This window comes from Mustela nigripes, chromosome 14 (assembly GCF_022355385.1).
Source record: "Mustela nigripes isolate SB6536 chromosome 14, MUSNIG.SB6536, whole genome shotgun sequence".
Taxonomy (NCBI): domain Eukaryota; kingdom Metazoa; phylum Chordata; class Mammalia; order Carnivora; family Mustelidae; genus Mustela; species Mustela nigripes.
In genome coordinates, this window is record NC_081570.1 from 53,760,896 (window position 1) to 53,778,665 (window position 17,770).

Below are 17,770 nucleotides of genomic sequence, written 5' to 3' on the forward strand. Positions count from 1 at the left end.
TGAACTTGAAGATGCTGCCAGTTCATTAAGTGGCTAGGCTTAACTTCAGGCTTTCAAAGTCAGCCCATCTTGGCTTAGTCTAATATAAAAGAGCATTTAAATAGGGCTATGGGTAAATACATCATTTACTTAGAAGTCGTCATTCCTTTTTTTTTTTTTTTAATATTTTATTTATTTATTTGACAGACAGAGATCACAAGTAGGCAGAAAGGCAGGCAGAGAGAGAGAGGGGGAAGCAGGCTCCCTGCCAAGCAGAGAGCCAGATGTGGGACTCGATTCCAGGACCCCGAGATCATGACCTGAGCCGAAGGCAGAGGCTTTAACCTACTGAGCCACCCAGGTGCCCAAGAAGTTGTCATTCCTTTTGACACTTGAATATATGATTAATTAATAAAAAAGGAAGACTATGCACCTGAAATAACCACATGAATCATGCCTGCTAACATGATTATACCCTGCATGTGGAAATTAGTTTGACCTTTTCATAAAAAGAAAGTACGTGTAGTACTATTATTGTTCTGTGGCACCGCACGTTTTTCCACCCCAATGTTAAAGAGAGGATGACAGATAAAAACACATAATTCACATTACGCCTAATGACTTTTAAATTTATTTTATTTAATCCGTAGATAGCTAATAATTATCATGATTTTCAAATCAAATTTTATAAAAGTTCACTGAAAAGCCAAGGTTACCCATGTCCTGGATCCCCATCCAATTCCCAGAGGTGACCACTTTTATTTGTTGGGTATCCTTTCAGAGATTTTTAAAATGCATAGTCAATTAAGACAAATATATATTCTTACTTTTATTCTGTTGTTACTTAAACGTAACCTTCTTCTTCTTCTTCTTCTTCTTTTTTTTTTTTTAACTTAGAAACAGGTCATGGGAATTTTTCATGGTAGTATACTTTCTTTTATTTTTTGTATCTGCATAGTAGTATCCCATTTTAAGACTGTATCTCTGTTAAAAAACACTGGAGTTGTTTCTAATCTTTCATTATTCCAGACAAGGTTGCAAAAAATAAATGTATATAGTATTCCCAGATATACTTTCAGAATTTCTCCAAATAGTAACAGTTTTACAGCTTTAATTCCAATATTTTTGTGTGTGTGTGTGATTGGTCGCCAGGTTCTTTCTTTCTTTCTTTTCAGCGTGACAGTATTCATTGTTTTTGCACCACACACAGTGCTCCATGCAATCCATGCCCTCTCTAATACCCACCACCTGGCTCCCCCAACCTCCCACCCCGACCCCTTCAAAACCCTCAGATTGTTTTTCAGAGCCCATAGTCTCTCATGGTTCACCTCCCCTTCCAATTTCCCTCAACTCCCATCTCCTCTCCATCTCCCCTTGTCCTCCAATGTTTTTATCTCTATTTTTTTTGGCATCCCAAGGTTTTCTATTTAGTCTTTTAAAATCTTAAAGTTTTTTTTTTTTTTTAAAGATTATTTATTTATTTGACAGAGAGAGACACAGTGAGAGAGGGAACGCAGGGAGGGAAAGTGAGAGAGGGAGAAGCAGACTCCCCGCTGAGCAGGGAGCCCACGCAAATGGGGCTCAATCCCAGGACCCTGGGATCATGACCTGAGCTGAAGACAGATGATTAATGACTGAGCCACCCGGGCACCCCTAAATCTTAAAGTTTTTACTTAAATTTTGATGTTTATATCTTTAATTTCTTCCTTGTCGCATTGACTTAAAACCCCAGAATAATGTTTAAAAATAGTTGTAACGCATCATGGTCCTTTCCCTTACTTTAGTAGAATTTCCTTTAATGTCTTATCTTTAAACATGGCTTTTAGACTGAGACAAGCACATTGTCTTGTTAAGAAAGTATTCATATGTTCCTAGATAATTGAGAGTTTAAAAAAAAAATCAAGAAAGGAGTGTTGAATTTTTCAAATACCTTTTCAATGTCTCTAGAAATAACTATGTTTTTTGCTCCTTAGATCTTTCCATATGATTATTTATCTGAATGAATTTACTAATGTAATGAATTATTCTTACATTCTTAGATTCTGAATTTATGGTAAGAGTGATCTGTAAGTTTGCTTTATAGATTTTAATTTCAGTGTCACTGACTTTATAACATTTAATTGAAAATATTTATTCTTTTTATGCTTCTTAAGAACTTAGGCATCATAACAATTATCCACTTCTTAAATTGACTGTATCCCTTAAGCTGTACTTTTTATTCCTGTGACTTATTTATTTTATAATGGAGGTTCCTGGCTCTTAGTCTCCTCTGTTTCGTCCATTCCCAGCCTACCTTCCCTCTGGCAACCACCAGTTTGTTCTCTGTATTTATGACGTCCATTTCTGGTTTTTGTTGTTGTTGTTATTTGTTTTGTGTTTTAGATTCTACATATAAATGAAATCATATGGTGTTTGTCTTTTTCTGTCTGATTTATTTCACTTGGTATAATATCCTCTAGGTCTATCCATGTTGTTGTAAATGGCAAGATTTTATTCTTCTTTTAGTTGAGTAATATTTTATGTGTACATATGTATATCACATCTTCAGACACTTAGGTTGTTTCCATATCTTGGCTATTGTAAATAGTGTGGCCATAAATAGAGGGGTCCATATATCTTTTCAAATTAGTGTTTTTATTTTCTTCTGGGAAATACCCAGAAGGGTAAGTACTTTGTAGTATGGTATTTCCATTTTTAATTTTCTGATGAGCTTGTATACTGTTTTCCATAGTGGCTATACATTCACGTTCTACCAACAGTGCACCAGGGTTCACTTTTTGCCACATCCTTGCCAATGTGGATTCTTTCTTTCTTTCTTTTTTTGTTATTTCTTGTCTTTTTGGATGCTAGCCATTCTGACTAGTAAATGGTTATACCTCATTGTGGTTATCAGCTCTTTAAATAATTTGGTAAAATTCCACTTTGAAGATCATATTGGCTTGGTAATTCATTGGAGGAGGATGGAGGATTGACAATTTTTACGATTTCTTCTCTTTAGATTTTCTATGTCCTCTAGGAACAGTTTGGGTTAATTATATTTTCCACTAAAAGTATTCATTTTACCCAGGTTTTCAAATGTATTTTTCTATCTACAGTATGCATTTATAATGGAGCAGTATATCTTTCATATTACAATAGTTTGTAACCACTAAATCTCCACACTCTCAACAAATTTTTTAAAGTTTAATTTCTCTCATGGGGAGAAACTTAACTTTTCTCTTAGGAGGAAGAAAAATGAAAAAATGTTGGAGACACATGTAGTATGTTCAAATATTTTAAGATTATTTTAACATTTTCTGTTTCTGTTTTTTAAACCCTTTAACCTTTCTAATTTTTTTATATTTGTATATTTTTTTCTTGATTAATGATCATTTCAAATATTTTCATAATTACAAAAAAAACAGCTTTTGGGGTTATGTATTAATTCTAATCACTGTTCTTTCTTTTATATGCTCATTATTTGTTCTTCTAAACTACTTTTTTTCTCCTGTTTTCCTTCTGTTTTTTAAATAGTGTTTTTCTTTTTTTTTTCAGTTGGTGCTTATTTAATTAATTTAGCTAACACTGTGTCACAGAATTCTGATGAGTAATGTTTTCATTTATCTTTTCTAGAAAGTCTATAATTTTGTTTATAAGAGTACTAAAGTGAGTTTTTTGTTTATTTCTAGGTATGGAGATTTTTGTTTTTCTGATTTTCCTCTTAATTTCTAATTGTATTATATTGTGATTATGGAATATTGTTCATGACTCCTTATTTTCAAATTTTATTAACATTTTCTCCCTGGCTTGATATATACTTATATTTTATGAATATGATATTAATCTTTAAAAAAGCATACAATCTTTAGTTTTGAGACACAGCCCCTGATATATCTAAGATCGGGGGGATGAGTAAAATTACTTTATTTATTTATTTATTTATTTAATTTATTTGACAGAGAGAGAGAGACATCACAAGTAGGCAGAGAGGCAGGCAGAGGGGGAGGGGGAAGCAGGCTCCCTGCAGAGCAGAGAGCCTGACATGGGGCTGGATCCTAGGATCCTGAGATCAGGACCTGAGCCAAAGGCAGAGGCTTAACCCACTGAGCCACCCAGGCGCCCCTAAAATTACTTTATTTTTGATCTCCTTTCTATATCTCTTTCTGTCTCCTGTAGTGTAAAATTGTCATATAAGTTGTTGCTATGATGCATTTATATCATAGATACTCATAACTTTCACATCTTCATTGTGAATTTGCTTCTTGTGTTATAAAGTATCATTCTTGTATCATACAATACTTATTTGTTCTAAATCCAACTTGTCTGAAATTAAGGTCAAACTTTTGCTCTTTAATTATTATTTCTTTATGTTTGTGTGTGGATGGAGCATTGTTCAGGTAAAACTTTGATTTCCTTTCCTTATCAACCATTCTGAATCTTTATTTCTAACTTATCTGTCTACACTATAAAGTTTGCTTTTAATGCAATTTGAAGAGTCTTTTTTTTTTTTTAGGATTATTTATTCATTTATTTGACACAGAGAGAGAGATCACAAGTAGGCAGAAAGGCAGGCAGAGGGTGCGGAGGAAGCAGCCTCCCCGTTGAGCAGAGAGCCCGACGCAGGCCTTGATCCCAGGACCCTGAGACCATGACCTGAGCCAAAGGTAGAGACTTAACCCACTGAGCCACTCAGGTGCCCCTGAAGAGCCTTTTAAAGAATAACTTGAAATATGTATTGATTTAAAAGTATTTGTGTCAATTATTGGATGCATTTGTGTGTGTGTGTATATGTGTGTGTGTGTGTACATATATCTATATAGTTCCTCTATCTATGAAGGTGTGCTTTAAGGTACATATTTTCTTTCTAGTGGATATGTTTATATTAATTTTTCATATTATGTTCATAGTCCTCTATTATTTTAGATATTATTAGTTATGAACAATGATAAGTTAGTATACATTTTCCTTTTTTCCTGACTCTACCCTATTATATTTTCTTTAAAACATTAAATTTCCTAGGATGCCTGGGTGGCTTAGTTGGTTAAGCAACTGCGTTCAGCTCAGGTCATGATCCTGGAGTCCCAGAATCGAGTCCCACATCCAGCTCCCTGCTCGGCAGGGAGTCTGCTTTTCCAGCTGACCTATCTCCTCTCATTCTCTCTCTCTCAAATAAATAAAATCTTAAAAAAAAAAACATTAAATTTCCTAGTGTTTATCTTTGCACTGTTATGTACATTTAATGTACTACTTGTATGTCAACTTTAAATGACCTTTCAACCTCAACAGTTATAGATAAGTCAGTCAGTGAATGTGCTCCAATTACCACCATCTTTTTCCTTTTCCTTCTGAATATTTGATTTGTGTCATCCCTATACTTTCAAAGTCTATAACATTTATGCATTTTTAATAGTCTAAATTTTAGAATACAAGTATATTCATTGTTTACCGTGAGTCTTTTTAAGAAAGCTTCCTCACATTTAAGATTCCTCAGAATAGTCTTTGATTTTTAATGTTTTAAACATATGGTCTTTATACTTGATGAACAACTTGGCTAGATATAAAATACTGAGATCATGTTTTCTTGCCTTGAGAAGCTCATGTTTTTTTCCATTGACTTTCCTTCGGAGAAGACTGAAGGGAAGTTGACTTATTTTTCCTTATACAAGACTTGATCTTTTTGCTTTTCTGCTTCAAAGATTCTTTCACTAGAGAGGAAAAATAAAACAACATGAAATCCAGGAGGGAGACAAACTATAAGAGACTCTTAACCATAAGCAACAAACTGAGGGTTGATGGAGGGGAGGGGTTGGGGGTTGGGGTGAGGGATATTAAGGAGGGCGGATGATGTAATGAGTACTGGGTATTATATAAGACTGATGAGTCACTGACCTCTATCTCTGAAACTAATAATACATTATGTGTCAATTAATTGAATTTAAATTAAAATAAAATTAAATTTCAATAATTTGTTGGCATATGTCTTTGCTTAACCATTGTGAATCAACTTTCTTTAGTACACGGTGTTTGCTTTCAATATGGAGATTTGAGACTTCTGTTCTAATTCAGGAAAGTTCTTTTATAATTTTGTTTGAAAGTATTTGCTCTGCCTCTGAAGGTCTTTGAAAGAAACCTGCTAAGGTTTTCTTCTGCAGAGATTCCAATTATAGGTATGTTGGCTCTGTATTGTATTTTATTTATTGTTACCATTTTCACACAATGCTTAAAAATATATTTCTCTTTATTTTCACTTAATTTTGACCATTCTTCTTATATATGCCTTTGCTGTCTCTTTCTCTTACTCATCCTCAGTGCTTATTCCCTTCTGTGTTTCTTCCAATATTGTCTCCATTTCTGTGACAGTTTGGTCCTTTTTTCCTCCTCATACTGATTTATATCAGCTCACTTCATCCTCATCTCTTTCTTGAGTTTCTGCATTTGTGCTTCACCACACCAGACAATATATTATATTGCTTCATTAACATAATGGGAAATATATTTCATTTAGGGAGTCAATATAGCTTAATGAAAAAGAGCACAGATGCTGGAGAAATACTACGTATAGTCACAATTTTCACTGGCTCTGTGGCAACTTTTCCTCCCCCCATATCTTCTGGTAACTTTGATGCTCCTTTTCAGAATCTTTCTTTTTTCTTTTCTTTTTTTTTAAGATTTTTTTTTTTTAAATTTGACAGAGAGAGATCACAAGTAGCCAGAGAGGCAAGTAGAGAGAGAGAGAGAGAGGGAGGAGGAAGCAGGCTCCCTGCGTAGCAGAGAGCCCGATGCGGGACTCGATCCTAGGACCCTGAAATCATGACCTGAGCTGAAGGCAGAGGCTTAAACCACTGAGCCACCCAGGCAGCCCCAGAATCTTTCTTATAGTATCTTTGTATTCTTTCTGCGCCGGTTTCTACTTTATCAATACTCACTCCTTGAATGAATTACATTTCTTTGTAGAAAGCTCCTGAAATGGAGGATTCGAGGTAACTTTCCTGTTCTCTCAATCCAAAAGCTTACTTTCTGTGGCAAATTGTTATATTAATGACCCCCAACATTTGACACTTCCCCAAAACCATGTCCTTACGTAGCCCCCTTCCCCTTACATTGACTTTAGATTTAGCTATATGACTTACTTTAGCTAATGGAACAATAGCAAACATGGCATGGGCAGAAGCTTCAAAGGAGCATGAATATTGGAGCCTACACTCTCTCTTGCTGCTATGAACTCTTCCAAATCCACATGAAAAAGCCTGAGCTTGCTGCCTGGAAAGATGCCCCAGGCCTCCCTTCCAAGGTCCAAATACATGAGTGAGACCTGCTGAGTGGGACAACACATGAAGCAGAAATAAGCCAACCCAGGTGAGCCCATCCTAATTTGTTACTTCATTCAACTGTAGGCAACTAATTGGTAGCTCCTAAGCCATTGTTTTGGGGGTGGGGTTGTCATGCGGCAATAGATTATAGATTCACTTTTATTGCTGCCTCCCAAACAGTCTGCTTCCTGTAATTATGGCTTTTCTGTAGACTCACTCCTTCTAAGTCTCTGAGGTAAATTTGGCTCAGGAGATCATCTGCCAGCAGTGCTGTCCTCCCCAGTTCTTAAAGACCAGGAATAGGTCTTCTACATTTCACAGTGATCACCTTGTCCTCAAGGATCATAGTTTTGCTATCCCTCTGATCTGATGCTAGTGGGTTTCCTGGAAACTCTCTGTGTCTCTTCTCCCCATCTCTGTGCCTCTTCTGCCTTACTTGTCCTGCTCTTGCTCCACTTCTGTGAGAGACGTAACTGCTTTCACAGTTTAAGGTAAGCCCTTTACTTTCAGGAAACATAATTTTGCTGGTACTTTCTGAAGTCCTTATGGCTGCTTCTCTTTGACTCTTCCTGGGCCTTTTCCATATGACCAAATGCAGCTGCTTTTAGCAACCTTTACAAGGAGTTTGGAGTTTGTCAGTCAAATCTGTATTATAAGTTTGCTGAAAATGGTGCGTAACATTTTTTCCATTCTCTTTGTTAGTTTATATATTTTCTAGGGAGAAGGGGAAGGATGTTTTAATAGATGACATCATGTTCATACAGGAGTCCATTTAATCCTTATTTGCAACCAGAACCTTAGACATGTTTTACCAAAGGTGATGTAGTAACTCGGTGCTTTAGTAATCACTAAGACCTTTCAAAATTCTCATAATCACAGGGGGAGCATGCCACTCAATCTGATTCTTTCTTTCCTAGGTTGAATCACAATTTAGGTTGCCATCCCACACTCTGTTCGGGCAATGGTCTCTTTCTATTTAATAAGTCTGACTAATTAATCCTCACTGTAGCTCAGGAAAAAGAGATTATATTGTCATCATTTTTGAGACAAAGACTGTGACAGAACCATGACTGCATTGCAGGATTTATGGGCTTCCCTCCAGAGGCCTATTGCCTCACTATTATTAATTTTGGCTTTGGGCTCAATGTCAAGCTAATAGATAAATAGACAGTATAGAACGTAAAGCAACAGGTCCAAAAAAGACACATTTCAGCTTTGGAGAGCTAGGCGTTCCACACTCCAAGTGCTGGTATTTGGAAATGTTTCCTCCCAAACCACCAAACCACCAAGGGGAAACAGTGCAGGGCGGGAGTTCATGAAGTCCCTCCACTGATAAGTTTTCAGGTGTGACTTTCATTGTGTGGGTACTTGAGGCTGGTTGGGTTAATGGGCGAATAACAGAAGTTTACTGTCACTTCTTTGGCAAGCTTCTATTTGCCTTTTAATATACGGTTCAAAAGGGATCAAATTCCCTGATCCATTTCCATTCCAACTAGAGAAAATTGTCTCCCCTAGTGTAGTTGGTACGTGCTTCTGTGTGTAATATTGTATTGTCCATTTTGGGGCTTTCATAGTAGCTTCTCCTGCTAGGCAATGAGCTTCCTGGGTGCAGGGACTGTGGTCCTAATCATGTCTGTACGCCAGCACCTGGCACAGTGCATTGTGCTCAGTGCAAAATGGGTGTGCCATAATGTTTATTGGAATAAATTGAGAAATAGGCCAATTTTATCCATTAAAACATTTAAGTCTTTCTGGTTTTTAGATACTTGTATAGTTCCATATGCAAAGTTACTGTATCTCTGTCTCTTCTCCTCCCCAGCTTGCTTCTCTTTTTCTCTGACTGAAAGAGCTGGACCACTGGAGAAACGGAAACATGTGTATTCCCTCATCTCCCGCCTCCTCCCCCCCCCCCCCCCCCCCCCCCAATCCCTCCCCTCCAAGGGGCAGGCCCCCACCCAGTGTGCTCTGTCAAACTGGGGCAGTCAGGCTCCCAGGAGCCTGTTGCTAGATCATTGCAAATGCCCAAGTTGTGAAACCCACTCCTAGGGTGCCTCGGCGGAGTGCCTCCTTGGAGGTGAGCTGACCCACTGTTTCCGTAGCACTGTGTTTATCCACTCTGGGGCTCCTTTGTGCAACAGGAGAGCTGCGGGTTCTTACCCTCATACCGGCTCCTTCCACGTAATTTGCCCCCCCCCCCCCCTTGCTCCCTTGCCTTCCTTCCCGACCCCAGCCCGCCAGCTCGGAGTGCTCCCCTCCCCATCCCTTTTTGTGCAACCCGTGGCTGCGGAGCTTCTAGTACTGTATTCATGGCAGATGAAGAGAGAGTGACTGACACGTTCCAGGGACAGCGAATCGCAGCGAGCGCGGGCGGCAGGGGGAGGGTATGTAGTGGCAGACGGCCGCTGGGATTATGAATGGGGGCGGGGGGGGGGGATGGCGAGTGTGGGGTTCAAACCGGGATCTTCGGCATCCGGCTTTGGATAGGCACGCAGGGCTGTGCGTAATCCTTCAGCTCTAGTGGGAAGGGAGATGCGGTGAGCTCCTGGCTGGTAGTGAGGGTTATTTTGCAAAACTCCCTTAGTATCGTGCAGCAGAGTACTGCGGGAGGTCGGCGAGGTAGGTGGGGGAGGAAAAGAAACGGGTAGGGTATCGGGGAAAGGCCAGCCCGCTGGGGACCGTGCGCCTTGCTCCTAGAATTGACAGGTGGTGGCCTCAGCAGTTACAACCTACTACTAGCATCTAGTCCGAGCAATATGATCACATTGTTATTCCCCGCACCGGGCGGAAGAGCGCAGCGCGGCAGAACAAGTGCCACCGGCGAGCGGTCTCCCAGGGGGGAGGGTGGACTAGTGGGGGTACAGAGAGGGGGCTTGGGGGGGGGCAGCGGAGGCGGCGCGAGCTTGGGTGCTTCGCGGCCGTCTGCACCGCCCCGGCCGGGGTCTTCCACGCCCGGTGGCCGGCCCGTCCGCGCGCGCGCGCTCAGCGGCCGCCCCCGGATCGTGCGCCCCTTTCCGGGGCTCCCGGCCCCGCCTCCGCGGCTGCGGGCTGCTTGTCGCCGGCTGGGCTGCGCGGGAGAGGCGCGCGGACGTCCCCCGCCGGCTCTCGTGCCCCAGGGAGCGCAGGGCACAGACGAGCCCAGGCGGGCGGAGCCGCGGCGGTGCACCAGAAGCGCTCGGACAGGAGGAAGGCGGCTTCCGCGAGGGCAGCCGGAGGTAAGGGCTGCCCCGGAGGCTGCGGGCTTGTTTTCCTCCTTCCCTTACTTCATCAAACAGCGAAGCTGAAATGGAGAGTATGGGGTGCTGTGGGCCGATGGGAGGCAAAGAGGGTTTGGGGCCGCGCCAGGGTGGTCGCCTTGAGGGCGTCGTTGGTGTCCCTTGGAGGAAATCCGCCAACCGGCCCTTCTTCTTCGCTCCCTCCTTCTCTGCCTCTGCCTCCGCCCTTGAACCTCCTGGTAACCCCTGAGCCAGAGAGAGCGAGCTAAGGGAGGATGGAGAAGGGCAGAAGAATTCGCCCAGGAGTGGGTGGACTGGCGCGCATTGCTCAGTGATTGACTTCGGGCGGCGGGCGAGGGTGGGGAGCCTGAAGTACCAAGAGTTTGCTGGGGCTGCGTCCCCAGGATGGTCCTGTGCGTCTCGATGTCTGGGTGCGGAGCAGCTAAACCATAGCCTAAGGCAGGCTCTGCCAGGAACTTTTGGGAAGCCCTGTCTCATGTTTGGGAAGGGGTGCTGGGATGTATTCAAGGCCTGGCCATTTCTGAGCTACAAGTGTGTGTGTGGATGGGGGTGGGGGAGTTATCCTCCTTATCCTTCCTGCTCTCCCTCCTCTTCCATATCCCTCTTTTGCTTCCTTCCTGCCCTTTTCCCGTAGATCAGCCCACCATGTGCAGTACTTAAAATACAGACCCCCTGTAGTCAATAAATTTAAAGCAAGTAAAAAGAAGAGAGCACAGAGGAATAGCTCTTAATTACATTGTGGTTCATTTTAAAGATGAAAATATTTGTATGTAAATAACATATAATGTATTATATATAGTATAATATACATATATATTATATACACACAGGCCTGGGGTAATTTTTAAGAAATACTTTGAGATTCTCACCTAAAATTATATTGCATTTACATTATGTTTACATCACATGTACATGGTGCTGTTAAACAGAAATGGTAAATCTATGCATTCTGTGTCTTAGATCTGTATGATCTATATGTGTTCTTTGAATCACATCCATCTTTTAAATTCAGAGATTTCCAGCTATTTGAAAGCCTAGGGCTGCACTGTAGGAATAAAAGTCACATTACATTAAAAGAAAAAGTACTGATGCATTATCCATGTACAGTTCTTTCCTTTTGCTAAAAGCTTGTTGTTATGCCAATAATTTTCATAAAAACAAAAACAATTAGGGAGCTTCAAAGTGTTTTTACCTAGGCCTGAGGTATAGGCAGGGGTCTGGAATATATCTGTACCCGAATTGACAAGAAGGTAGATAAGGCAAATGATTTCAGTTCAGGTAAAAGAAAATTCAGTCACACTTGCTTCTGAGGACACCTCTTTTGGTTTCTGGTATCCCAATAGAGAAACCCCCTTACTACCAACATGTGTCTTAAGCATCACAGTGGTTTGACCAACTCTTCCAATCAATACTTGCAAGGACTTGGCGAGTAACATGTTTGCTGGCTGTTTCTGTTCTTTCTCTTTTTAAACAACAACATGCCAACTACAAAAAAATAGGTAAAATTGTTAAATAGACTAGAATTGTTGAGATGGCATGATTGACACATTGAGGCTATGTGCATATGTATCTTCTCTCTATATTCCTCATTATGATTGTGAGCTAAACAGTCTTGCATTTTGTCTACTTACGTAGTTTGTTTTTTTTCCTCAGCCAATCCGCTCTAATTTCTGATTTGACATATTTTGCAAAGATGAATTATCTTAAATTTCTCTAAAGGGTACTTGAGCCTGCTAATTGCTTTTGAATAGTATTGGTTTCGGTTTGAGGATTAAGAAATTAATCATACATGGTTTTCTGATCTTGGTGTCCTTTCCCTGTCTGGAGATAGCTATTTAATAATGATGGTATCCATAAGTAAGGATTCATGTTTCATAAAAATATTAGACACAGAAACGATATTTTCATTTTGGTTTATAAATTGAAGATCTAAAATTATGAAGGAATAAAGAATCTCATGTTGCTCTTAGTATCTTATTTGGCTTACTTTGGTTAGGGAGTAAGAGGTACATGATGTAGGCTTGAGTGAGAAAGATTTAGGAGTTAGTAATTTGGATTTACCTTTCATTATTATGGCATAAAAATCCATTGCGCTTTCCAGAAAAATCTGAGAAGCAGAGTTTGTAGAAGGTGTGAGGATGTAGTTGGTTACCTGACATTTGGGTTTCTTTGGGCACTGGTTGTTTGGCTTCACCTCATGGTAATATGGCAGACATTGATGTGCTGAGTCCCTCTTCAAGGAAGAGATTGGTGCTCCAGCTTCTTCGGAGCCTTGTCAACAGAGCCTGCAAAGGTCCTTGAAGGGGATTGCTTGAGTTGTAGAAAGCATCTTTGTCCAAGATCATGTCTTTTTCCCAGGCAGTTCACACCCAGTGGCTGACCCATGTGGGAGTATAAAGACCTGGTCATCTCAGCCCAACTCCAGAAAACTCTGTAGGACCATCTAGCTCTGGAACTCCCTACGGGACTTGCACTGCAGCTTGACATTTCCTCTTTCTCCTTCCTTCTTCATTCTCAGATGTTGATAGCAAGGCGGTTCTTGATAAAATTGCATACCCAACTTCATCTCAGAGTGGGCTTTCTTGGAGAGGCCAGCCTATAACATCATCTCCATGCACATTCATTTTGCCAGTTTTAATCTTTTATCTTTTAAAATATAGTGCCACTTCTCATTGGAAGGCATTTCCATATCTCTGCTGCCCTTCTGTTCCTCCTTGTTTTCTCATTCTTCCCTTTTATTGGATCTGCAGTGTTTTTAGTCTCTTTTCTGTCTAGTGATTTCAAAATTATATATCCCATTTCTGTTCTTTCAATAGGCATGTTTTGTTTTTAACATTCAGATTTTTGTCTTAACAGATGAAATGAATCAAAATATCTACTTTCTTCATTGGGGAGGGTATGTGATATGGTGAGTGCTGTGAAGTGTGTAAGCCTGACGATTCACAGACCTGCACCCCTGGAGCAAATAATACATTATATGTTAATAAAAATAGAAATATAAAAAATCTACTTTCTTCTTGCATAATATAAGGGTCTTATTAAGTTATAATTCTGATCATAATCTGTATTTCATAATATTTTGTGGTATAATAGTTCCACCACATTTTTCACATGCACTGTCATTTTATGGAAATGAATTTTGTTGTTGTTGTTGGGTTGTTTTCATAGTCAATGTTTATTTAAACGTACCCACGTTTTCTGTGCTCACTGGATCTTCTTGCGTCTCTTTCCTTCTATCTGGATGCAAATTCCTTCTTAGGGAGGTAGTTTTTTTTGGCAAGCATATGCAAATGATGAAGATCTCTTCATCTATTTTGTTTGTTTGAAACTGTATTTTAACCTAATACTTGAATAATAGATTATCTGGGAGCAGAATTCTATTGACAATTATTTTTCTTACCACTTTGAGTATATTGTCTTCCAGCCTCTGTTAATAATCAAATAAGATTGTTTCTTGGTTGCTTTTAATATTCCTCTTTGTCTTTGGTGTTCTGCAGTTTTATTATTGTATGCCCAGATGTGGGTTTGTTTCTACCTTTTCTTCTTGGGTCTTCTCATGATCTAATCAGGTAACCCTTGTATTTCTTGAATTATTACAAATTTGTGACATGTCTCATCATATATTATCTTGCCTCTATTCTTTCCTCTGTAATTCTTACTAGATATATGTTGGACCTTCTTGTTTCATCCCTCATGTCTATTACCTATGTGTGTGTGTGTGTGTGTGTGTGTGTGTGTGTGTGTATATTTATATATTTTTTTCCAGTTAGAAAATACTTTTAAGAGTCATTGGGGTAATTCTTCAGGACTGTTTTCCAGCTAACCAATTCTTCTTCACTCATACCTTATCTTTTATTTAAGTTATAGTTCCATTAAGCTATGATTTATTGTTTCTTTTCTAGAGTGCTAATTGATACCTTTTCATATCTACTTGTTTTTTTTTCCCTTAGGTTTTCTATCATTTTGTTATGAATTTTGTCCTTATTTTATCTTTTTTTAAAGATTTTATTTATTTATATGACAGAGAGAGAGAGGTCACAAGTAGGCAGAGAGGCAGGCAGAGGGAGAGTGGGAAGCAGGCTACCTGCTGAGCAGAGAGCCCAGTGGGGGCTTGATCCCAGGACCCTGAGACCATGACTTGAGCTGAAAGGCAGAGGCGTAGCCCACTGAGCCACCCAGGTGCCCCATCTTTTTAATAATCATACCTGTACTATGTTACAGTCTCAGATCATTCTCTTTCTTGAAATTCTGCTGATTCTTCCAAAGCTACATATCCACTATAAATGGATCTTTTCCTCATGTGGTTTGTTACTGGGATTATGAGCTCGTCTTCAGCCAGGTTTTTACTTTTGTTTGTTTTTCTTTTTCCTGTAGTAGTTTTTTTCCCCGTTTTTGAATGTTCCCCTTAGAGTGATTCTGTGTTTGTCTTTGCGGAATAGCTCAGGAGTTTTACTGGTCAGGGGTCAGCCTTAAAAAAAAAATTTTTGTTGAAGTGTAATTGACATGTAACATTATATATTCAGGTGTACAACATAATGATTCAATATTTGTATGTATTGCAAAATGGTCACCATGTTGTCTAGTGAGCATGGAGAGGATCAGCTTTTACATTCATTTCCTGGCGTGAGATTCCTGCACGGTGCAGGTGATCTACATTCTAGCTGTGTGTGTGGTGGGGGGAGGGGGTTGGTTAGGGATTTAATCCAAAAAATTCTTTTTTGCTTTCCATCTAGAGCCCCAGGAAGAGACAAATTTTCTTTCTACTTCCTCAACCAGGCTTCTAGTCCTTAAACTAAGGGGTCTACATCTTCAGAGTTCTCCTTTAGGCAAAGGTCTTGGCTCTAGTTACCTTCCGTTCACAGACTCCAAACCAAGTGGCTTGTCCCTACACACACATGAAATCTCCACCCTCACAGCATTAATGTCCTTGTCTAAGCTTTGTGTCTTTTAGGATAGCTGTGGGGCCAATGTACGTGCCTGCTATTCTGATATTTTTTTCCTTTCTGTTCTGATAGCTGCAATTTATCTTTTTTTTTTCTCTTCAAGTTTATTTAATGTATTCAATTATACTGGTCTTTAAAAAATCTTAGTATCCGTGTGTTTGTAGCAAGAGGGAGTTGGGTCCACATTCGCTCAGCTGGCCATGCTAGTGGAATACGACCTCCATCTGTGACTGTATCCACTTTGAGTACCGACTCTTTTTAAAATCATTTTCTCAGCCGCCCCCCCAACAATCTTTTCACCCTATTTTTATTTTTATTCATTTTTTCACATTATTTAAAGAAAAATTTAATTATACTAGCCTTTCTCTCTCCTTACCCTCCCTCCCCCTTCCTCTCTCTTTTCCTCTCTTTCTTTCCTATAACATTAACATTTGTGTTGAGTCCAAGAAAGATGTCTTACAGAGTGTCTCGCAGTCTGGGTTTGTCTAGTGGCTTACTCACTTGGTGCGGTTCAGGTTAACCATTTTTGGCATGAACACTCCTACTTGGGTGACGTGTACTTCCTGTTATGTCACAGCAGGAATGTCTGTTTGTCCCTTTACTGATTGAGACCACCTGAAAGGGGAATACCTACCAACTTTCCCATTTTGTCTTTCTAACTTTGAGACTATGTGAAAAACCTGCTTCCCCACAACTTTCACCCCAATATTAAAAATTGATTCTAAACTTTTGAGCTGGTTATGGATTAATATGCAGTTGTAGGAGATATGCAGAGAGATCCTGTGTACCCATCACTTCATTTTTCCCAAGAGTAACATTTTGAAAAACCGTGATACAATCGCAGAACTAGGACATTGACATCAACAGAATCTATAGATCTTTTTTTAAAAAAATATTTTATCTATTTATTTGACAGAATGAGAGATCCCAAGTAGGCTGAGAGACAGGCAGAGAGAGAGGGGAAGCAGGTTCCCCACTGAGCAGAGAGCCCAACATGGGGCTCTATCCTAGGACCCTGAGATCATGACCTGAGCCGAAGTCAGAGACTCAATGCACTGAGCCACCCAGGTGCCCCAGAATCTAGAGATCTTACTCAGATTTCCCCTGTGTTGCACTCCTTTGAATGTGTGTGTTTAGTTCCGTGCAGTTTATTTTTTCTATGCAAATACAGTTTATTAATATTTTTTAAAATTTTAAAAGATTTTATTTATTTATTTGACAGAGACAGAGACGAGAGAAGGAATACAAGCAGGGGGAGTGGGAGAGGAAGAAGCAGGCTTCCCACTGAGTAGGGAGCCTGATGCGGGGCTCAATCCTAGGATCCTGGGATCCGGACCTGAGCTGAAGGCAGATGTTTGATGACTGAGCCACCCAGGTGACCAAAGTTTATCAATATTATTTATTCATTTACCCAACAAATAATTATACCTTCAGTTTCAAAGCTAATGTGCTATAAGCCATGGGAATCTCAAAGAATGTGGTCCTTGCCCTTAGGAACTTGGAATTCAGTATCGTCTTAATGTATCATTTGCCTCAGGGGTACAGGTCTGTGAATCATCAGTCTTACACAATTCACGGCACTCGCAACAGCACATACCCTCCCCAATGTCCATAACCCAGCCATCCTATCTAACCGCACCCACTACCCCAGCAACCCTCAGTTTGTTTCCTGAGATTAAGAATCTCTTATGGTTTGTCTTCCTCCTGATCCCATCTTGTTTCATTTAGTTCCCTGCAGATTTATCTCATGGGTAGGTTCCTATATAACCACAGTCAGGGTGCAGAACTTTCCTGTCACCACAAGGATCCCTTATGCTGTCCCCTTTAGAACTACCGCTGCCTCCCTCTCACTCCCTGGCCCCATTTCTAACCCCTAACCACCACTAATCTGTTCTCCACCTCTATAGTTTTGTCATTTCAAAAATGATAATAAAAAATACATGGAATCATAGACAATATGGCCTTAAAGATTGTTTCTCTTCTCACGCAATGTAATTTTCCAGAGATTCATCCAAGTTGTGTGTTATCAGTCATTGTTCCTTTTTATTGCTGTGCAGTATTCCCTTCATCGTGGAAGGACATTTGCACTTTTTCCAGTTTGGGGCTGTTATGACTAAGGTTGCTCTGCACATTTGTGTATGGGTTTCGTGTGAATGTGAGTTTTCATTTCTCTGGGATAAATGCCCAATGGTGTGATGGTTGAGTCCTATGATAATGGCATGTGTAGTTGGATAAGAAATTGCCAAACTATTTTCCAGAGTGGGTGTACCATTTTACATTCCTACCAGCAATGTATGAATGATTCGGTTTTCTGTGTTACGTTAGA

At 40.0% G+C, this 17,770-nt stretch overlaps 1 protein-coding gene across 5 annotated transcripts in view; it reads left to right on the forward strand.

Moving 5' to 3' along the window:
• The first annotated feature begins 9,631 nt into the window (after positions 1-9,631).
• The window catches only part of PDE4B (phosphodiesterase 4B), a 551,888-nt gene continuing 543,749 nt past the window's right edge, over positions 9,632-17,770 (forward strand). Inside the window, exons 1-2 of one of the 5 annotated variants that reach the window (XM_059375021.1) lie at positions 9,733-9,884; positions 16,667-16,819. The gene's annotated coding sequence lies outside the window, so the exon portion shown is untranslated. Of the gene's footprint in view, positions 9,650-9,732; positions 9,885-10,292; positions 10,481-16,666; positions 16,820-17,770 lie in introns of those variants that run through there. The other 4 variants (XM_059375018.1, XM_059375023.1, XM_059375022.1 and 1 more) reach the window with 4 other exon arrangements.